The 24,566-nt window shown below is 42.0% G+C and overlaps 1 protein-coding gene across 1 annotated transcript in view; it reads right to left on the reverse strand.

Annotated features, from left to right (window-relative positions):
• diaph1 (diaphanous related formin 1) overlaps positions 1 to 24,566 on the reverse strand; it is a 93,956-nt gene that overhangs the window by 27,803 nt on the left and 41,587 nt on the right. The window lies entirely within an intron of this gene.

The following is a 24,566-nucleotide window of genomic DNA, read 5'->3' on the forward strand; positions in this document are numbered from 1 at the left end:
TCAGTGATGAGTACAAAGGAAAGCACTCACTCATTTGCCGCACCCCCCCACCCCACCCCCCGTCACTTGGTCTCTTCAGGCAAGGCTCGTAGGCCTGATTAGCAATTGTGACTTGACCGCATGGTGGAAAGATTGGCACACACGCAGGAGCATGTCCACACACACACACATATATATATGTATATGCAAACACACATATGTGGCAAAGAGAAGGACAAGAGCCAGTTTTGCTAGGTCTAATAAACCCTTGAGCAAGGCCCAGGGACAATGAGGGGGCCAGAGAGGAGGAGGGAGTTTTGCCTTTTCTAATGTCAGCCATCGCTTGCAGGATACACACATACACAGACACTTGAGAAAGTGTATCTGTCTGGAGGCAAAAAGACTGGGCTGTTTTCTGGTGCTTGTCACTATGTTTTTTTTTCCAGCCAACATGTTAATATGACCAAGCCGAGGAGAGGAGAGAAGAGGAAAAAGGGAAAAAGATGTGGAGAGTAATACTGGAGGATGGATAAAGGGGATGAGTAACAAAGTAGAGCAATTGGGAGGAGATGCAGTATTATTGGGGAGAAACTGTGGATCAGAAAGGATGAGACAAGGATGAGGAGAAAGACAATGCGATATGGTCAACAGAGTAAGAAGAAAGAAAAGGGGAATGAGAGCCCAGTTCCAGAAAGACTGCCTCAAATATGATGATTAACACACTAGACAGGCACACCCTCATCTCCATATACATACAGAGCCAAATTTCTCCATTTTAACTGGAAGTTAGTGCATTTCATGTACAAATTTGAATCTTTGGAAAAGTGGTCAGTGTACTGATCATGCAATCCATACTGCTGAGAGCACGCTAAACATTTCTTTGCAGCGGTGTATGTGAACCTATCCCTGTGTTGCAAATGCTTTGAGGAAACTAATGCAGGTGTTTGAAATACATCAATAACACTGGATCATAGTCAAACTAGGTAGCTGGAGGGGGATGACAACCATGATCTGGCAACCTCTACCTTTGCGTGGGAACCTGGGGAAAAGTATGTCTCATCAAAGATCTGTTGAAGTGCTGCAGGGTTTCCAGTTTGTGAAATCAGTTTTACCCCCTCACCAAAAGAGAAAAAAACTCCAACCCCCAAAATAAACTAAACAAGAGAAATAGATATTTAAACAGAGAGACAGGCGCACAAATCCTCTCCTAGAACATCTGTCTGCTGGCCTCTCTCAGGAATTGGCTGTAGTTGGGGCTAGACAAAAATACACACATACAGGCACACAAAGACACAAACAAAAACACACATATACAAAAGTACACACGTAATCCCACCATGTGCTTAGTGAGCCAACAGGGGACGTGTTGCCAATCAGACAGCTATGTGAGGCTGGGCGAATGAAAACAATCAAGGAACAACACAAAATATGGCTCAGAGACTGGCACGTGTTTGTGTGAGCCGGAGTGTGTATGTGTGTGCGTGTTTGTGTGACTGAGTTTACAAATTCTCACTCTATCACACACACACACACACACACACACACACACACACACACACACACACACACACACACACACACACACAGATTCTGTGTTCACCCAATTCATTCCAAGAGGGACTGTGTGTGGAGAGATTTTCTTGGTCTCTGTTATGATTGATGGTAAGAGTGGCATATTCAGGAAAAGACTGATTTACACACATCTTTGGATGGAAGTGTCTGCAAAATGAATGTATGTATTGTAAGGATGTAGAGCTACTTTTATGTTCAACATTCATGTTGACCTGGATGTGATTTGTTTTTCTTAACTTATTTAAAAAATGAGACCGTAGAGCAGTAGTGTCCTAAATCTTTACAATGACAGCAGTGAGTGCAATGTGCAATGTGCAATGTTACGCTTTAAACAAAACTATAACAATAAAACACAAGTTGTAGAGTTTGCCTTTAAGGTCTGACAATATATAAGCAGAATGCTCCCAAAAAGATTGTACTACAAGACAAATGTAGTATTTTCTTTATCCTACCTGCTGTTTGTGCTGTGGACTTGTGACCTAGCTTGTGTGTTTATGTCTAGTGAGCTATCGCTGCTCTCACCGTCTTGTCTCTTCTCACGGCTCAGTGAGTGTGTCAGTCTGCATTGGCCCTCTTTCAGAAGCTACTGAGAGATGGCAGCACCATTAAAATTTAACCCACTATCTCACCACTCACCGCACACTGACAAGAGAGGGAGAGAGAATGGCAGAGATAGCCAGGCAGGCATACAAGGATATATAGGCATGTACCTAACCACAGATATGCACACACACGCAGTCGCACATGGACACACACTCGCTCCAAAGGAGTCAGTCAGATGCGACAGCGAGAGATGGGTAGCGACGGAGCGAAAGATCCTATACAGATGGAGAGTAAAGAATAAGATGGAACAGATTAGTTCTTGAAAACCACACACATACACACATATCTGATCCATAGGCGGCTATGGAAATGAGTGGCATCAATTCAGCAGGGGAAATGGAGAACGTGTATGGGCTTTATGTCCTATCAGTCTGCACTATCCCCCTCTCTAAATCCACATTTCCCACACTTTCTATTACTTTCTCCCTCATCAGCTCTGGCTTCTCACTCCTTCACAGGCAATCCTCCTTTAAGTTTCCCTCCCTCTTTTTTCGAAATCTATCACTCTGTGTGTTCAATATTTTTGGACACACAGTTTTTTCATTTTTCCTCCATTCTCTCTTTCGCTCCGTCTTCTGTGAAAGGTAGAAACTGTTCTCTCTCTCCTTCTGTTCCTGTCCTTTTCTGCCCCAGTGGAGTGTGGGATAGCAGGCAGAGCTGGGAGGCCTATGGTCTCTTAATTAAGAAGCAAGGCAGAACAAGGCCACAGTTAACAAGGACACACACACTCACACACACAGAGACGTTTCTAGTGCTTTACTAGTAAGGACCTGCATTGTCTACAGGCCCCAGTGCTAAAGTTAACCATCAGCACTACAAGCCTGACCTGAGCCTGTACCCTCTGACACTGATGTAGACCTCACAGAGATAGAAGCACAAGAATATACCCACACACAAATACACAAGAACTCAGTACATGCTCACAAAGAAAGAGAGGAACAGATACTGTTCAAGGCAGTTGTGCTCAGGTCAAACACACACACACACACACACACACACACACACACACACGTACACGCGCACACACACACACTCGTACACGCGCACACACACAAACAATTTCCTCCTCTTTCACACATCACAACACCTAATCAGAGGCTGAGGACCTGGGTTGAAAATCTGCAGGGCTAAGACTCAATCAGCTAGCGCAATCAGAAACAGGACAGACAGACACACACACACACAGCTACAATTACACACAGGGAGACGACACACACGTAATAAGCCCTGAGCTGACGGATGAGAGGAAGGCCATGATATTATTCAGTCTACCTCATCACCACTGTAACCAGCGCACGCACACACACACACACACACACACACACACACACACACACACACACACGGCAGGATGGAAGTAGCTATTTTGAGAGCGCGTGCGTCCATTCTCTGCGAAGGTGACTTTGGGCTGGCTGGAGTGGTAATTGGGTACACATACAAATGCCTTTTTCTTCCTCTTCCCCACGTTCGCCTCAAACTCCCCCTCCATCCAAACCCCTATTCCTCCCACTATTCTCCCCCTCTTTCCCTTACCACAGCTCCCGAACGTGATTACATTTCCGACATGAGTGAGGGGCGAAGAGAGAGAGAGCAGTGGAATGAAGAAAAAGTGAGAGAGACAGATGAATGACTTGAAAAAACAAAGAGAGGAAAACAGCTCTTGCACTGGAGGATAAAAAAACCCAACAAACAATAAAAAAATAAATAACAAGAAAAACACAAATGCATAGACACACATACATACATTAGCATTTGCCCCTTGTACACAAAAACACCTATATACACATATATATAATTGTCTCAGCAGGGGAGCGAGGCAAAGCGGAAGAAAAATACACAAAATGTCACTCAGACTGTCACCCTGATCTTTTCTGCTGAGATGTACGCAGACCCACACATAGTGCAATGGCCATCTCATTTCCTCAGACAAGTGACATTTTCTCTCTCTCTCTCTTTTTGTCTTTCCTTCTGCACTCTCTCGCTGTTGCGATAAAATTAGCATTCCTTTCCTTTCTCTGCTTCTCCCTCCCTCGACGGATGGACAAGAGGTGAGGACCACAGGGACAGAGGAAAGGAGAGAAGAAAGAGAAACAAGAGGAAAGATGGGAACAAAAGAAGGCAGTACAAGAAAGAGGAAAAAGCCTGAGAGATGCTAAGACAAAGGAACAAACAGAGAGGAGAGTGTGACAGACAGAGAAAGAAAAGGGAGAGTAAGACAAAGACAACAAGATGCAATGAGAGAGAGCAAGAGAGAAAAAGAAAAATACAGCAAGTGGACAGGATGCAGACTTGTGGAGAGAATAAATGAGGGGGGAAATATACCCTCAAGGGATTCATATCACCATGACAACCCTTTCCTGTCTCCTTTGCTGTCCAGTTGCATGATGAACTCCTGGTACTTTAGTGGACCTGAGCATGGGACCAAATATCCATTCACTATTGCAGCCCAATAATCAATCTGTGGTGAAATAATTAGCTGTAATAAGTTCCAACATACTTTTAATAAGTAATTTCAAATTAGATATATGTTTGGAGAAAACAAGAAGGAGGATATGCAACCTTTTAAATTAACAGCTGGACAATCATGGTTGAGCCTACTTTGTTTATTCTGCGCGAGTGCACTCCACTTCGTGCATGTGGGCAGGTGCATAAATCTGCATGTGTGCTTGTTTCTACAGGGACAGGATCAAGGGCCCACAGAGTATAATTAAAAGGCAGAGACAAAGTCCTTGGGAGCGACTGCAGCAAGAACTTTATGGGGAGAAGAAAAAGGAGGCAGAAGGAGGGAGAAGTAGAAAAAAAAAGAAAAAGAAAACTGACCTTTAAAAACACAGAGCAAGACAGAGAGAAACAGTGAGAGATGTGAGAAGTGTAATGGAAGGATAGTGGGAGATAGACTGAATAAGATTATGCCGAATAGATGTGAAAAAGATAGAGCAAAAAAAGTGAGAGAAAGCACAGGAAAGGAAGCATTACTGCACTCAGTTGTTTGTGAGGGAGGGACAGCAGAAGAGAGAGACAAAGATAGGGAGAGGGAGCAAAACAGAGAGAAAGAAAGAACGAGAGAATCCTAAGATGTGTATAAGAGACAGAAAGAAAGGAAGAGGGAGGAGGGGAAAAAAAACATTCAGAAGGAGACAGGTGCTGTTGGAGAGATGGAGACACCTCCTCATCACTGCTCCCTCCAGGAGGAAGGAATACAATCTTCTGACGCTAAGATGCAACACCTCGCCAGGAAAGATATTCCCCATCTCCCATTGGACGGAAACAGAGCCACCAGGTCAGGCGGGTGAATCCTCATATGAGGGTGCATACGTGTGTGTGTAAATTTGTGTGCTTATAGACACAAACAGATTCACTGCCTGGCTGAGAAATGTCGCCCTTGAGCCAACCTTGACTGCTGTTTCACTCTGGCTAAGCCTTGCTTTAATTCCCAAATCAAAAGCCATCTCTTTCTCTCTCCCATAAACTTCATCACGACTTGATGATGAGACAGAAGCCGAACAGTCTCTCACGATGCTCTTGTAGCTTTCCTCCTTAGGTCTTCAGTTCTAGTTCAAGTCTTTTTCCCAGAGATACAGAACAGAAAACAAAAGGAAGCAGACCTGTGAATGTAACAAATATCTCCAATGAAGGGGAACAACTGTCTCTAAAAAGGCACTTCCTTTTTCTCTTCTCATCATCATTGATAGCCAAAACCAACCATTAATGATGAAAAAACTGCCAAAAAAAAAAAAAGTCTGTTTCTAATCTACAATTCTAGAATTCTACTATTAAAGTGACTGAACTTTGGTCACAGCCTTTAAAATTTAAATACTCAACAGTGTCAAGAAGCCAAGTAAAAGTCAGAAGTGAATTAGATAATATATGCATTGTGTCAGGGTGATCATGAGCAATGTGAATCTTAAAAGCAAATCAAACTTTAATGAGTTAAACAGTTCTTTTAAGTTCACCTAAGGTCAATGGGGTAGAGGCAGGGTTATTCAGAAATGAAAATCACAGATTCCACTACAGTCAGATGGTGCACAAGATAAAGTTTCAGCCTGGCTGCAGATCTGTTGCATCTGTTGTTATAATTTCCATAAAGCAAAACTGACCATGCATTACCATTTGCCAAACCTAGCAGTGGAGATATACCCGTTTAATCCATTTGTTATTTATGTGCAGAACTGAACTTTGCTTGTACTCATGCTTCTCATTTCTAGCCAGCAAAAGCGGATTTCTGATGTCACACAAAAATTTAATCAAATGTCAACTGCAGGATATTAACACTAATTCCATAATTTAGCCAAAGGACCAAATCAAACGCTTGGCTGTTGCCTGGTCAGTGCAAACTGTAATTTTTAGGCTGGATCAACACTTTCTTTAATAAACTTCACTTTGTCTGTTTTGATATTTTAACAGATTTTGGTTATTTTCACTTCAGAGACAGAAAGAGTGACAGGTAGACAGCAGCCATTTGTTGTGTAAGTAATAGTCAAGTGCAAAACAAGTGGCAGATAACTCCCACAGTTAAACTCTTAAACGTATCACATGAACATTTTAAGCTTAAATGAGATCTCTTGGATTCAGAGCTGTGACACTTCATCATCAGCAACTATTTACTGGTAATGTGTTAATATTAAAGAAGTTGGACAACTCATGCAGTTGTCACAGATAAACTTCCGAATGTTATGAGGATGTTTTCACGTTGAAGTTGAGTTCTGAAACTGATCAGTTCCTATTAACTTGCTATCTACTATTGTCATCAGATCCACAGTCACAGAAAAGCAAGACCGTTCAGGTGTTACTGTTCAATCCCAGATCAGTAAAGTGATATTTGATGGCGATATACATTTACATGTGCTGGAAAGTGCAATTATTTGAAAACAAAAAGCAACAAGCTGCTGATACTGTAGATCCCTTACTGTAATTATAAGGTTCAGAGGCTACATCCATTCCAAATTACAGAGGAAAGCACTTTTCATAAGACGCTTAATAAATGTGAAAACTAATTCTTAGTTTTGCAGACATAAAGCCGGTTGATTGTTGACGCTGAATTGAATTTTCAAATGCTTTTTTTTTTTTTTGGACTAACCAACATGGTCCAGTGTGAAAAATACAAAAAATGAATGGAGTTGGAATGGAATTCATTTTGGAGCTTTTCACACAAAATACTGTACATACTCTAAAGACTGGAATCTGGCAGTAGACAAAATGAACAAGGATACATTAAACTGATTTTACTGATCTCTATATACATAGGCTAGGAAAGCATAAGTTTATGTGTAAATGTTGAGAAGTTAACTCTCTCTTTTACATAGGAGCTTTGATTAAGCTCATCATTAAATATATATATGGTAAATTATTATATATATATACGGTACAGCTATTTTATCATTGTAAACTATTGAAATTTGTGATAAATTCAAAATTGAAATGACTGAAAAACCGCAGCATTTACATGTCCCTTGTAACTCTATGTTGATTCAAAAATAAGAATTGTAAATATGAGGAGCACCTAGATAGATATCTTGATCCAAAATATAATTTCTGTTCAGTACATGCTCATATTTGGATTATACTTTAAGGATTAAATGTGTATTGGTATTGTGAATTTCAGCTAGGGAAGGAAATCTTGACAATTATCTCCATTCTCTCAACTTCCACTGGAACAATAGCATACATTCATCCCTGAGCTATATCTCTATAAGAAGGTCAAATAGAGATAGAGGTTATCAACTACTTAAAAAGCTGTCCCTGCATTTCCCCATAAACTACGGTTTCACCATCACACCTCAACCGTCTTCCTCAGTAAGGACATCTTCCCAATCACTTGTTCTCTCGCTCATTCCCTCCCCTCATCTCTCCCTCGCTACACCCAGTGAGTAATGGCGGGAGCAAAGGATAGTGGCAGAGAGCTATAAAAGTGTAATTTGCTCCATTTTCCTCAGGAAACCAAATTCACTTTCTGTCCTGCGTTACAATCTGTTAACATTCAGATGGCCAGCATTGCAGACAGCGCATTACCCGCCTACACTCGCTACTAATGACCCTCACGCAGAGCGCACACATACACACACTCACAAGCAAGGAGAGCAAGGACACACAAGCAATAAGCTTATAAAAAGTACAAAGTGTGTTCGCATATACGTGCATGTGCAAACACAAACGCACAAAGACTCAAATTCTGGTTGTAATGGACTGAGAAAGGGCAGAAGAGGGAGGGAGAAAGGAAAGAGAGAGAGATTATAAACAGAAAAGGTAGACAGAATGAAACTCTGTGTAGAAGCTGAGTATGTTTCTCTGTGAATTAGATTAAATAACTTGTTCAATCTCACTCCCAAAGAAAGAAAAAAAAGAGCTCTCTCTGCTGCCCCACAAGCCTTTCTCATCCTCTAATCTGTCTCTCCTCCCCTCTTTTCCTTCCCTTCTTTCTCCACCTCTGCATAACTCTCTCAAACTCTTGTTCCCTTATTCTATCTCTTTGTCTCCTTGCACACTACTTCCGTGCCCGTCTCTCCTTCCCTAACTTGTTCACCAATTCTCTCTCATACTCTCATCATCCAACCCTCACAGCAATCCTTTCTCTCTTTCTCTATCCCTCTCCTCCATTTCCACCACTCCACTCTCAGGGAGCTAATAGCCTCCTCCTTTGTTCTTGGAGAACAGCGGGGAACAATGGCGGAGTGGGGCTTGTCGTTGTGGCAACAGGCATGAGACAAGAGAGAGAGAGGGAGGGAGACAAAGAAGAAAGGCAGAGAGAGAAAGAGCAAGCACAGAGGGGATGCTGGTTGTTAGCCGGGCGGCAGGGAAGCGAACGCCGGCTAATTACACTCGTTTCTATGCACACCGCAATTAAACCCTGATGCACACACATACACCGCCCGCGCTCAGAATATCCACCGCCAGCCACACATACACACACTCGCTCTGCAACATCAGAGAGAAAGAGCAAGCAAGAGAGGAGGTGGCAGAGAGGCAGAAAGGGGGAGGCTGGGAAGGAAAAAAAAAGAAGAAATGACAAGAAAAGACTGGGGCTATTTTAAATCAATGCTACTGTTCTCTCAAGTAGCACAGTAAAAGTTCATTAAACTTCTAGCTCAAACAAAATCAGCTTCATCTATTTAAATACTGGAAGTTGACATTAAAGTATTAGGTGGCTCACTGACCTACTCACGCCTACACATTCTCCACCTTAATGTAACAGTCAAACACCATGTAACAGTTAACCAACATTTGCTGTATTGTCACCAGTTGGCCTCAGTTTCAACACTCTATCACATTAATTCTTCCCCTGTCTTTTATCAGTTGTATTCCTCCCACTCTCCATCTACCATCAGCTCATCTGGCTCCATCTCTCCACAGGATGATCTCCCTCTCTCCAGAGATGAAGAGATTTAACTTCACACAAATTAACAAAGTGGGAATAGCGGAGGGAGTGAATGAGAGGTTGAGATAAATGTGAGAGAGAAAGAGTAAGAGAGATGAAAATGGGGAGACTTGCATCCAGGTCACACCACCCTGTAGGGTAGAACCTATCCTCTGTCTCAAAAACACCCCTTCCCAGCTTCCTTCATCCTTCTATCCATGCCCTAACACTTTTTTCCATTAACACACGACTCGGAGAAACATGTGTTCCATGCCGTCTGCCTGTCTGTTCTATTATTCATGCAGTTTAATGCATGCCCAAAGTGTGTGCATGTGTGCGTAGCTCATGTTAAAGAGCAGGAACGTGTCACTGCATGTCTGAAGACCAGCTGATGTGTTGGTCACATTGAGCTTTCAGCGTTAACAGTGAAAAAGCTTCCAAAGAAAGTGCATGTGTGCGTGCACATGTATACCAATATGCACACAAAAAGCACAACTTCACACAGAAGCATTAACACGAACATGATCACGAACACACTCTCTCTCTCTCTGTCTCTCACACACACACGCACGCACACACACACGCACGCACGCACACACACACACACACACACACGCGCACACTCAAATTCAGACTGCCAATGAGGCACATGAGGAGTGAAAGGAGTCACATTAAACAGCCAAACTTGTCCTGTTTCGCTTTCATAGCCTCAGTCCATTTTCATAATGCATTAAAACCACCGCTGAGAAGAGAGGGAGACATGGGAGGGAGAGGAGAAAGATGAGGAGGGGGAAGGAGACACAGAGAGAGAAATGGAAAAGGAGGGAGAGGGGACAAGAAACATTCTCAAAGTAATCCAAAGCTGGTGAAAGTATGGGGGTGCGAGGAAACAAGATAAGGATGAAGGGAGTGGAGGAGTAAGAAAAGAGAACTCATCTCAGAGGCAAGATATGGGAATAGAAAGTGTCTGATAGAGGCACAGACAGATTAGGGAGGTGGATAAAAGAAGATGGGATGCACTGATAAAAACAAGTAAGGATGACAGCAAGAGAAGGGGAAGATGATTTAGTCACAAATTTTGACTGTGTGTATTATGAATGCATGTGGGTTTCTTTATGTGTGCTTGTAGTACTCTGTGTTGGTTTGTGTGTGTACTTGTACAGTGGCAAGGGGCAGAAGGTTCTCTGTTTCAGCACCAGCAGGCTGATGAGAGTTTGGGGCCAAACAGCCTGGAGGCAGAACTGGCCTTGTTACTCCTCTCTCTCTCTCTCTCTCTCTCTCTCTCTCTCTCTCTCTCTCTCTCACACTCTCTCTCTCACACTCTCACACTCACACACACTCACACACACTCACACACACTCACACACACCTCAAATTTAAACCAACGCTACCACAACTGCAACCCCACTGCCGAGGATTTTAACGAATGTTAGTAATTAATGCATCTTGGTTAAATATATCTTTAAGTCACAAGACAATTACTGTACTAATCAATACTAAGCAAAGAGTCATTTCTGTGGGTTTGTCACCATGTCTTGGCCTGGTAAAGCCAAAGCTTCATTCCAGGATATTTTTGACACTAATAATGAATCTTTTGATCCTTGTAATGTTGAATAATTTCTAGTTTCTAACTAGCATCCTATTCTTCAGCTTCAGCTTTGAGCTCATTGTTGTGGTTAATCTGTTTGTACCAACGATGTCCTACCTTACCAACTCAGACGAGGCCTTTGTTATCTGGTTGGGACAGAATATTGGGGGACAGAGTAAATGAGTCGCTGAAGAAAGTCACAAATATCTAACAAGCTGAAATGATAATACACTCCATTTTGTAGGGAGTGGTCCTGGGATAAAAGGTGAATTTGGAACATCTGCATATCAAGTGGCCAGATATACGACTCCAGAGAATTCCCCATGTCTCTGTTTGCTGCATGTGTAAACATGCTAATGTTTGCGAGCACATTAGCTATAAGAATTTGACAAGCTGACAGAATATGGAGGTTTGGTGTTCCGAGACAGTTTTGGAAACTTTTTCAATTTAGTACAGGATAAAAGTCAACTTGCTAAGACTTGAAACTTGCTTTAGGTATATAATCCATCACAGCTAACACTATTCCTGCTTATTTCCCGTCTGTGACAAAGTTACGTTATTGTCATCAGTGAAACGGCAAGTGTGATGTGTTATGACTGGGAGAGAAGCTATCTAAGTCACAGTAACTCAAATTATCCTTACATTATGCTTATCCTATTGTTTGTCTTCAAGGTTTGATTTCCCGACAAAGCCTCTGATATGTCATGAATATATTATTGTGTAGCAACCAACTCTAAAACCATCTTTTGCCAACATCACTGTACAAATACAACTTTGGCAAAAATAAAATTCATGAAGTTTACTGATGAATGACTTATCTAAAGCAAATTTAAAATCTCTACAAGTACATTTTTATACCCTGCTGAAATAAGCAGAAAGAAACAGATGCCTTTAAGGTAAGAAAACGAAAAAAAACATGAAAAGGGATTTTTTTTAATGGTACATGATTTGCAGTGGGATAAACATGCCGTGCACCCAGTTTGATCTATTAAATGTCTAATAAGCTACAATCAAATCACAGACACGAATTAGAACAAGTGACTGTCTGTTTATGAGTAGGAAAGGGAAGCGTTAAGGAACCAGTTGAACAGGGGCTGAGGTATCCAAAAGCCTATTTCCTCCAAGTCAGTGGTGTGAAGGCTATCTCACACACACCTGACAGAGACAGAGCGCTGTCAATAGTGTCAGAGGTAACAGGAGAGAGGGAGGGCAGCAGACAGTAAGAAAGAAAAGGGGAAGGAGGGATGACTAGGATGACTATTGCTTGTTTTGATTCAAATACTTGTTGCTCATTATGGGAAAACCTGACAGAAAATGAGTTGGGAGAGGCAGCATTTTGTATTTTTGTGTTAAGTGGGCCGACAACTGAGAGAGGCATAGTGTTATAAAAGCACAAAGCAACAAACGCTAAAAGCTTAATCAGGCATTAATAAAAACAATATCATTACTGTCTGCCTAAGGATGTATCAACACACACCTCACTGAACATGGCAGGCGGGACACACACACAATTAGAGTCCACAAAACACTCACACAGACATGTACAACCTCAATGCCCATTGGATTTTTCCCATTTTTACTCCATCTCCATTTCCCCCCTCCTCTCCATCCTCCTGTTTTTTTTTTATTGCCTTTCATCTGTCAATCTATCTTTAAAATCATTGTGTAAGCTAAAGCACAAACAGAGTACGGGTATACAAGTGCACACACTTCCTCAAATGAGCAGCTAGATGGGAGGAGTGAAAAAGCAGGAAACTGAAAGCATCATCTCAAGGACAAAGGTACGCCACTCAACTCTTGTCCAAAAGCAGAGCTGCTTCATACAGCAAAGGGGCTGAGACTTGAGTCAAGCAATTGTAAGTAGAAGCTCCCCAGCTGTACTCTTCACAACAGAAATAAAGAAATACTATGAAAAATGGGAAGCCAGACACAAAATGGACATCCATAGTGGCACACCTGAATGCCGTAGCCTTCTTGAAAGAGTAGCAGAGCTATAGAAATCTCTCACACTCTTTCTGTCTTTGACAAAGCTGGGCTGGAAGGATGAAAGCACTGAATGAAAGCCTACACAGGACCTTAAAAGACAGGATAATGGTGGCACAGAAAGCAGGAAGGAGTTGCAGAAAACAACGGCAAGGGAAGACTGAAAGAGTAATTTTATGGATGTCCCTTGAACATACAAAAGGAGGCAAGTTGAAGGGAAAAAAGAGTGTGGGGATGGATGAAGAGTGAGTGGGAGAGAGTAACAAGTAACAAGGAGGATAGTAAAAAAGCAAGGCAGCCAGAGAAAGAGGGAGGGGGCAGAGGGAAAATGAAAAGAGGGAAAAACTGAATGAGAAAGTAATAAAGTCAAAAAATCATAAAAAATGACTTTACTTTTCTTTCTTAGTTCTGAATAATCCGTGCCCTATATACACACTCAAACAGAATGATATGTGTATGTGCACGCATGTGAACGGATCACGCACCGATAACATTACACTCCTTAATTCCTAATTAATCCTTCTAAACTGGATTATGGCGCAGAGCATGACAAGGCCAGGATTCCACCCTTCGCCCCGTTGACTCTGTGTGTGTGTGTGTGTGTGTGTGTGTGTGTGTGTGTGTGTGTGTGTGTGTGTGTGTAATGTCACTTTGCTGTTTTTCAGCTTAAGGTCTCATAAGGCCGGCCTGTCCTCGGTTACATGATGTTGGGAAATGAAGCTGACAGTGTCTGTGGTCCCCTATGACACAAACACTCATATACACGTTCACTTACACTCTCTCACACACATACAATCCCTCTTGTACACATACAGGCGTACACACATACACAATTGTGCAAGGAGTCCCTAGACTACAGGTCTGGAAACACTTATGAATTATTGTGGTGAGTGGCAAGAACTCTTAGCATTACTTTACACATTTTAAGTAAGGACTCGTGGGGGATATGTGCTTACTCACATAACAGACACATATCCCCTGACACACACACTTGTCCTGGTTTGAAAACTGCGATACAAACTGTCCCATGTGGTGTATTCTGCATTATACTGTAGTCTGAAATCAAACCAGAGAGCTCTACAGACACCAAACTAATGAATTCATTTTATGTTCCATAGTACTTTGTAGACAAGATGACAAGTGTGTTATATAGCAAAATAGCTTCAATTTGTGTTCACTCCTAACGTTTCTTTTTAGGGAAGCCTTGAGCTACATACCACCAAGAACAAACTATGTGGTTAATGTCCTGAGTAAATCCTGGTAAATGTACACTGTTTTTGATACCCAAGAGGATGTAGTAGTGATTGCAACATGATGTACAAATGTGGGGTACTAAAACTGGAGCAGGATATATTAAAAAATGTCATTAACTCTACACACGGCTATGAAATGATGTGAGAGTGCTGTATGCTAAGACACATTCTATATAATCACAACATTATTGTAGATTTTGAATCTGGCCTGGGACCTTTTGCACACCAACACCCCTCTCTCCCCACACTTCCCATTGCTCTCCACTTTCAACTATTGACACTTAAGGTTTTTGTATTAAAAAAAAAAAAAACCTAACTACTGTGAAATTCCATTGCGCTATGACAGAAAAGGCAGGACAAGAAAACAGACATCATGCAAATGGTTTTCTTCTTAAATAACCAAGAAGTAACAAGTTCTGAATAAGCTGTGGCTGTTTTGGTGTATTGCAGTTGTGTCATGAGCTTACACTATACAAAAAAGTACCCAAATATTTGCTGTAATATACAATAACCCATTTGAGGTGTAGTTGGATGGATGGATGGATGGGTGGATGTAGCAGGGTTACAAAGGGATAGATGGAGTGAGTTGGGGGGAATTAGCATGCTTTCTTGCGTTCTACGCCTCAGTGGAGCACCACAGGGCTTGTTGATGCCTCTAAGTGCTATGCAGTATTAAGTAGACAATCTCTAAGGAGGCCCAGTGGCAAAGTGTGTGTGTGTAGGTGTGTGTGGTGTGTGCTGACTGACCGCTAACTGTGTACAGTTAAGTACCAAGCCCTAAATAACCTATTTGGGAAACAGAAAGAGGGAAGGGAAGTGGAGAGATTCTGTGGAGAGCCAAACATTGTAAGAAGAGTGAGGCATTAAAATGCTTGCTGTGATGCGTTCCACCCCTCAGAGAGAGAAAGCATAGAGAGAGAAAGAAGCAGAGCAGTAAGAGGAAGAGCAAGATTAAGAGGCGGTGAAAGGTCTCGTCCAGTCTGTTTTCTCACATACTGTATACTGACTGAGAAAAGGGCATACAGGACACACATGTTGATCTAGTCACCTTTTGCTAAGAGCAGGAATGTCATCTCTCTCTGCAGAGAACCCCTACTGTAATCAGCTATTACAACAGCCAGCAATGCAGTCGGTCACTGTGACCAACCTGAGCACCTCAACTCTTTGTCCAGCTCTCTCATTTCACCTTTTCTTGCTCTGAAGCTATCACATTTAACTTAACTCAGTTTCCTCATTTTACCTCTCCTCTATCGCCATCACTCTAGTCGCTTCATGTCTCTTCACCTTTTGATCATTTGTCATTCCTTCATTCCCTCCCTCAGTGCTCTTTTCAGTCGTACACAGATCACTCCTGTCTCCATTCGTCCTTCTCCAGGCCTCATCCATTCTGTGCCTCTCTCCTTCACTCCGCCCCTCAATAACACCATCCATCTTTTCATCTACTGAACCAAGATAAGTGTCCATCCATGTGTACCTTTGACTCAAAGCTCTGTGTTTTTTCTAGTATATGCAAGTTTCTTAAGTCACATTAATGATATCTAGAATAAATTGAGCGGAATCTAACAAATAAACAAGATCAATACAGAAACTGAAAAGCTTACTACTGAACCTTACTATTGATAAATACCGACTACTGACCTACTAGCTTCAGAATTCAAATGTGAACCCACCACTCTCCTCTGCCACGTTATGTTTTTGTTTTTTCCTGGCAAACGCGCTGGCCTTCATGTCTGTTTCCTTCAACTGGCTTCAATCAAGCAGCATACTTGTTATCATCAATCCAGCTCTCAAAAATTTGCACTTTCCCATAGTGGCGGCAAGCTTTTATCTTTCTTAAGTTAGCCAACTACCTTGTGAGCAAACAAACAACTGCTTAGTAACTTTCTTTTAAAAACAAGCTGCAGTGCTGCATGGAGTGCTACCCGCATTCTTCAGAATGCGAGGAAGAAAGGGAAAGCAGAATGTTTGTAGTTCTACTGAGAGGCCTTACAGCCCTGAATATCCTTAAAACGTATCTGCCAATAACACTTTAATTTTAAATTTCTGTTGAGATGAAATTCAGTTGAAAAGAAACCTGTCTTTATGGGCAGAATACATCACTGTAATGACTTAAAGTCATTTTTAATCTGCCTACTTTTTTATACATACTTTTTTTATTTTAGTATTATTATTAGTATTATTTCCAATGCTGTTATGGTCTGTTGCTCTTGCAGTATTAAACCGCAATCTTATTTGAGGCTAGCAACAGTGAGAGGGGAAATCTTCAGAGAAAAAAAATCAACATGAAACTTTGAAAGCACAAACTCTCTGGGTTCTTCAAAAACTTTCCAGAACAGACTTAAAAAAAACATTCTTAGAGAGATCTTTAGATGTCTCCGGCGTACCACCCTATTCACACGAACAGACAGGAGTTGCTGTTGATGCCATGTGCATGCACAACAAGTCCTGAAAGGTTCACTCTGCTCGCTGCACATCTACAGTGTAACAGTTCTAGCAGACAAAGCACTTCTAAGTTCCATACATACAAAACAAAAGCCAGAGACGGTATACATGCAAAAGATGTGACTCGCATTAATTATAGGCATCGTATGTGCCATGCACTGTAGCTTGTTATATGTGTAATTTAATCTCAGTTGAAATGGCACCGCTTAAAGTCCTCCATATGACTTCTTTCTGCTGTCATGGTGCATCATGGTTGTACTGTCTACACTGGTATTTCATATTCTTGTCCCAGTGAAACAAGAAGAGGAAGATTTGGGATTAGGCAGGGATAGTTTTATCTCTGAAAGTGGTCAAAAACAAGCTAAGAAATATTTAGAGAATTCAACAGGGTATTAAGTCACTCCACAGGCTTTGAGGTTTTGGGTGAAGTTGGACTCGAATTTTCAGGCACAGTCAAACTCTACGGCAGCTCTGAAACAGTACAAATCCAAAGCCCACTCGCACTGATCGATACTAAAAGTAGGAACTTCATTCACACAATGACAAATTACTCATCTGCTTTCCCTCTCTTTTTCTTTCACTGTCAGTCCCTGATGCCCTGCTACCATCACCCTGCTTTGCCAGTCTCAGTTTCACCCTGCAGTTAATCTGCTGGGTGGGGTGATGAGCGCTTGGGGAACCGACAAGAGGAAGATGAAGGAGATGAAGGAAGAGGGGAATGAGAGGAGCGGGGAGGCGATGGGGAGTGAGAGATGGCCATGCATTATTGAGCATACAGAGTGGAGTTTTTAGGGGATAAATGTGAAAGCGTGTTTAGGGACAACCTTTTCCTTTCTGCCTCCCCCCGCCTTCTCCTTTCCTTCATTCCTTGCCCTCCCTCCAACTTTCCTTTCCCCATGAGGACGGCCACATCTCTTATTCAGTGGGGAGGTTAAAAATTCAAAGCTAGGAGGGAGGAGGTGGAGGGGAGAAGGAAAGAGAGTACCTGAAAATGGTCAAAATGAAGGAATGTCTTAAGGGAGTTTTCTCAAGTGCTAATCTAGAGAGCTCCTTGCTTTGATTAGGCATGTGCGTGTGTGTGTGTGTGTGTGTGTGTGTGTGTGTGTGTGTGTGTGTGTGTGTGTGTGGCGAGGGGTGGGTGGGTGTGTGTGTGTGTGTGTGGTGGGGGAAAACGAGGACGGGGGAGGTAGATGAATAGAGAGGGAGAGGAAGAGGGAGCAGGAGAGGGTGTAGACATACACTTTCATGCAGTGCAGTGTAGTGTAGCACACAGCATGGTGAAAAATTAAGGTGCCTGCAGGGTGAAGCAGAACCCACGTCTCACAGAACACGACACATGCAGATACTGAGTAATGGAGCAAGGGCTTCAGCATGCAAATACACACACACAAACAGGCTACTATAAGCACAAACACACAGGAGCAAATCAACTGTAACTGACCAAGTAGCATATACATACAGCATAATTGTACTCACATAAACTATGCATACAAGTCTAAGTTCTTGTGCCTACACATTCATGACACACAAACACATACATTTTAGTCCACATACACAGGCACACAGTAACTGGCAGCAGATTAAGGTCAGAAAGTGGAGCATGGCCTGGTCCACCAAGCCTTGTAAATACCATCGGTGTCTGGTGTAAATGCCACTGGGTTATCCATATTACACACAGGCTCCACTGCTAGAGACCTGGGGCCCTGTTACACTGACTGGTGGCAATAAAATATAGGCAGGTTACAACACACAGACACACACAGACACACACACAGCCTTGCCAAGTACAGAGTGCATGCACATACATATGGATATAAACAAGATAATGTGCACCTTAAGAAAGTTGGGACAAGTGTGTACAAAGTTTGGGTGAAATTGATAGTTTTAATATGTGTGGTTGTGTGAGAACCCTGAAGACACGGTCTAAGCCATCAGCATAATGAGGAAGATAGTCTAATAGCACCCTAATAACTCACTAGCTAGCTAACACCGCATCAGTAGCAGCTTAAGGCTACTGTTAAACAATTCGAATGAGATAGAAGCTTTGGACTTTAAAAGGACACTTTCAAATGCCTTTGTTGCAGCCATCTATCTTTCCTTTTCTCATTTCACAGCTTGCTTTATCTTCACTCCCCCCACCCCCCACAAGTCTTCCATCATTTTTCTGGTTCTATCCCTCGCTCATTGTCTCTTTTCATAAGAACCCCTTTATCAGGCAGAGATAAGAGAAGAGAGGTGAGGAAATCAGGAGAGAAGAGAGGAAGAGGAGAAGAGGGAAGGGAGATGGGGGTTAATGCTCCTATCTTGTCAACTCGATCTTTGAAGTTGTTGCTCTTTACCGCTCCATTTTTTTAATGTATGATATCAGTGACATCAAAGTGGGCTAAGTCTCCTGTGTGTGTGTGTGTGTGTGTGTGTGTGTGTGTGTGTGTGTGTGTGTGTGTGTCACTGCCCTCAGGGATAGGTAGCTAATATCGCAAAAAATAAACAGAGGGGGAGATGCTGCTGCATGGCAGAAGAGTCAATCTACACTTTTAGCTGCACTACACTTTGACTCTTTCGTCTCCTCTCTTTATTTTTCTCTTTTTTCTCACGATAAACATGCTTTCTATGCTTGTCATAGATACGGCCTCAGTAAAACTTCCCTTCCTCCACAACCCATCAATACCAAAATTAAAGCACCTTTACCTTCAAGAACACTGACGCTTCAGAAATGCTGGCATGCACACATGAGTACACACACGCACAAAGCATACATATATAAGAAAAACAGAGGGGGAGGAAAAAGAGTATGATGCTGTGACCAAGAGGAGCAAAACAGAAAGGAAGAGTAGGTGGAAGGAGTGTAGGTGTGCATAGATATATCCCTTCATCCCCCATCTCTGTTCATGTTTTTTCCCTCTTGGCCTGGGTGAAAAGAGACAGAATCACGAACATTGGGGATACTTAGCATCTGTAACAAGCTTTTGAGCTTATCAGCCAATCCCTCAATTAAACACACACACTCACAAAGATTACAAATGTACTCACAAGCACAAAAACACATGCACACACAGAGGTTCTCTCAGCCCCTGCTCAGCTGTCATATCAGTGGGAACATTTAAATGGTAATGGTGTTGGGATGAGAGATTGGAACGCTGGCTGGCTGACCGACTGGCTGGCTGGTTGGGAGAGGAGCCAAGTGAAGCGAAGAAGGCCTATTCCGTTTAAAAACAGGATAATCTCCAGGAAAGAGAAAAGGCAGCAAGGAGATTAGGCACACACAGCGGTAATGCTGCGGCATGAGTACACAGCTCATTTGCATGTAAAACAGAGGAGAGAGAGATGTAACGAGGGAGGGATGGAGGGAAGGATGGAATGAAGAGAGCGAGTGGGACAAAAGCATCTGCGAGTGTGTGTGTATGTGTGCGTGTGAGAGCACGCTTAATGTGTATGCATAAGTGTATGCTTCTGTTTGTGCATGTGAGTGAGCTATTGCAGTTGGCAGTGAGAGCCAATGTGAGCACACACAGATGTGTTTGAACCTGATAAGGCCTGATGAATGAGCGTCGTTTTGCGGCTGTTCCTCAACCATAAAGAGATGGTGAATGAGGGAACGCTTGCTATTGCCGCACTGAGAATACACACCGAGGCTTAGAGAGCAAGCAAAGCCAACCTAATGCACTGGTACTGTTGAGGGCTTAAGAGGTATAGTTAGTATTTAAACTTAAGCACTGGTACACATAAACACTTAAATGTACACACAAACACACAACACCAAACACAACCTATAACCATCCAATCTTCGAATTACAGGTTATAGCTGCATATTGAAAAGCTAGTCTATATATGGGCTATAGGTGCTGTTTAGATTTATATATCTCAGAGAAACCACTGTACACAGACCCATAGTCATCCAATCGTGTGGCCATTTGTTGGTGGCAAAAAGGTGGGGAGAGAAAATGGGGATCACAGATATAAGTGGAGAAATGGCTGCATCCAGAAATGAAATGAATAAGGGAGAATAGAAGGAAAGAACAATGTGATATTTTTTCCAGCTCTTTCTACAGCATTAGTGACCCTTGCATTAACCTGCTTCTCCTTCTGTAGCCCCAGCCTGAATACTGCATGATTTATTAACAAGGCTTGCTAGTGTGGGCTACACAAGTACAAACATACACACAGAGATATACACACACTCACAGAGAACTTATATCACATTACACACAAGCTTTTCAAAGCCAGTACTAATTCAGCACAAGCGTGCACAAACACTCCTATGGCTTAATAAAGTGTGCCCATTTCTCATTTAGTCATATAAGTGCTTTATTAGTACATATTTTAAACAGTCTCAGGAGACTGCAGCTCTGAGTCTACACATCCCATAACCCAATATATAAAACTCTCCCTAATTATACACAATTATACACGAAAAGGAAAACACACACACACACAAAGAAACTCACAAATGCTTCTTGGCTGTGACCTAGAGGGGAAGCAACGGTGGAAAAACAAACATGATAGAGGAGGAGGAGACAGGGAAAGGCGATTTAATCACTGAAGTGAGTGAAAAGCAGGGTCTTCCCTTTTCTCACCTGTAGTGATTTTCAACAAAAACTTGCAAGTCATTTATCAGGCCTGTGTGCCTTGTAACTGACCCAAGGGTAAATCTATATAGACAATATTTCATACAATGACATAGATGACATTTTGTATCAGACTGATCACAGTAAATAACCCTGCAGTGTGATTAAGTTATTTAATTTGCATGGAAATTCTTCTTTGTCTGACGATGACCTTGAGTCAGTGTAGTGTAACAAAAACAAGTCACCAAATGTGGTGAACCCTGTTTAGCAGAAGATGTAATGATCTAATGAACAACACGGCAACAGTAGTTCCCCCCATGCCTCTTGGACTTTTATTGTTAATATATTACATCTCTCATCTCTTTAACTGATTGGTCTACAATTCAATAGAGGCTCCAGGCAAGCACACACACGCACACGCACATACACGCGCACACACACGCGCACACACACACAGTAGACTGATTGGTGAATCATTAAGGTGAAAAGTGAATGGAATAGACCCAAGATTAAACTGCAACACAAATACACGTACATCATACACACACACACACACACACACACACGCACACACGCACACACACACACACACACACTCACACAGAGACAAATACCTACAGAGAAGGAAATTGATTTCTTTAGAACATAGGGAGATCAAAAGACTTGTTATAATTGGTTTGTAAATGTGGCTGAGCTCACCCACCCACTCTCTCGAACACATACAGCAGTATACAGACACCCTTGCACTGGCAAACATGCATTCATCTGCAATAAACTTGTCCATATTATCATAGGAAGCAAATGTGTTACAGGAAGGTTCTGTTGCATGTGTAGGTGTGTTATTCAGTGGTGCCCAGTGGATGGCATCACAAAATGCCTCCTTTGGATAGGTGGCTGGGGGATCTCTCCAAAAAAGATAAATGAGGTCGCCTTACTACAACAGACCACAGAAACACCGAGACGGAGACTGAAACACCGAAGAGGGAAGGGTGTAAAGGCTGGAGAATTGGGATATGAAAATGATCTTCCCATTATGAGGATTAATAATCATATATGCTCCTGGCCCTTTTCTCTTCTTTTCTCTCCCGAATCAAATTAATCACCAAGGCTCCCCCTAGCCCAGCCTTTCCATCCGCTCACTTTTCTTTTTTCACCCACCTCTTCCTCTCTCCATCTCTCACTCTCATTCTTTCACTAATTGGGCTATCTGAGGTGCCGACTTCAAAAGGCACCTGCTATCAAACACAAAGTGAGTCTAAAAGAGTGAGAAAAGGACAGTTCAGGTTATATATGCCCTTATAAGATGAACAGTGTACAAATTCTTGCATTGTCACTATCCTCCTGCACTTTCCAAAACAACTTTGCATTAAAGCAAGCTCTGTTTGGATTCTGTTCACCTGTTATTATTATTATGATTACAATTATTATGATTAAAAGAAAGAGAGAAGAAAACAAATACTACAAAGTAGAAAACATACATAAGCACTTTAAAGTGAGGGATTAAGAACCAGTAGCTTAAGGGGGAATGTGGGGATAAGCTTACCGCCTGAAACGGTATACACTACACTAACTGCTTTACAGCCACACATACTTGCTCATGTCAACAACTAGGATGTTTATAACTGCAAATAGTCATATCAGGTCTCTGATTGTAAGCCCTTACATCCACAAAGTACAATGATGGGAAAATATAATAGTCTTTTTTTGCAGAGGAATCCAGTATAAAAGCACAGTTCCTCCACTACAAATACTGCAGTAGAATCTGACTGGTTTCATACTATTAAATTCCTGTGATGGAGATTAAAACTGAATTTTTTCATCACACAAGCTGTAAAAAAAGTACAGTGAAACAACTTGCCATTATCTCAGATCCGATCAGTTCAACCACATTCAAAAGCTTAGTTACAAGACATAACTGAGATCATCACATGTTTTCTTTTCAAAAGGTAGTGTTTAGGTCAAACAAAGACACTCACTTAACCTCATTATGATTTATCAATAGCACACAAATTGATAACCTGGACCACAGAGGTAAAGCTAGTAAGCATCCTGCAATAAAAAAAAAAAAGAATATTTCTCATTTCCCATGCATAGTTTGGTATTTCCATCCTGGTGAATAAGATGATCAGCAGCACAGTACTACTAACTCTGACCTTGGCTGCAATAGTTGTTTGCAAGGCAAGTTAAGCAGTTCGAGAGGAGATAGGTGAAAGGTATTAAGGTAAAGAAGACTAGACTAGAATAAATCAAGTAAGGTGGAGCTTTTCTCCAATTGCTATCTGTTCTTGTTATTGTCTTGCCTGATCTTTGAACCACTGTTGAAAACATGTAGCAAAGTAGGCTCAATGTTGCAATACAATCACATATAATCAGGCAGAAGGCAAAGGTATGAGTGTGTGTTAAACTAAAATGAGCTAAATGAGATCAAATGAATTGCTACATTTAAAAAGAAACACGAAATCAACCTAGGACAACTGAATTTAGAAAACATTTAAGAAATGCTTTATAATAAATTTGCTGTAGATGATAAAAGTTTCATTACATTGACAAACAAACGACAGATAGTTGATGCTTAGCATCTGAAAACAGCTTCAGTGGCTTTTGGGAATGTAGGATGAGGTCTACTCTTGATAGGGCAAAATCCATCTTAAAATGACATAGTATCACTTCAACTAATACAAGTAATTCAATTATAATTTGATTGGATTGTGGGCTACATTAGTTAAGTAACATTCTGACATGTTCAGTAGCTGGACAGAGTCAGGAGCATGAACGATAACTAGACATAAAGACAGATAAAGACATAGAGGGTGAAAGTAGAAATAACATAGATAAAGAGCAAAAGATAAAATATAAGTACACTGCTTGTATGTATGTGTGCCAAAGTGTGGGATTGTGTCCACGAGAGCCATGTGAAGCCAGAGGGCGTGTCTCCCACCATCAGCTCACCGCTCTTCTATGGAGCCTCCGAGGTCAACACCTCTGACCCTGCCTTGAGCACAACTACCCCCCCCACGTCTATTTCTGTGTGTGTGTGTGTGTGTGTGTGTGTGTGTGTGTGTGTGTGTGTGTGTGTGTGTGCGCAACTGGGGTTGCGCTGCTGGGCAGCTGATGGAGAGGAGAAGGAAGGGTCAGAGAGGGTCAGCGGTGGCTCGGTGTGGTGTTGGTCTGCTTTTGCTGGGTAACAAGGAATGGGAGGCACAAGAGCGGGGGGGGGGGGGGGGGGGGGG

The sequence above is a fragment of the Seriola lalandi genome, unplaced genomic scaffold, assembly GCF_002814215.2.
Source record: "Seriola lalandi dorsalis isolate HSWRI2012SDOR001 ecotype SW California unplaced genomic scaffold, Sedor1 jcf7180002054569, whole genome shotgun sequence".
In the NCBI taxonomy this organism is placed as follows: Eukaryota; Metazoa; Chordata; class Actinopteri; order Carangiformes; family Carangidae; genus Seriola; species Seriola lalandi.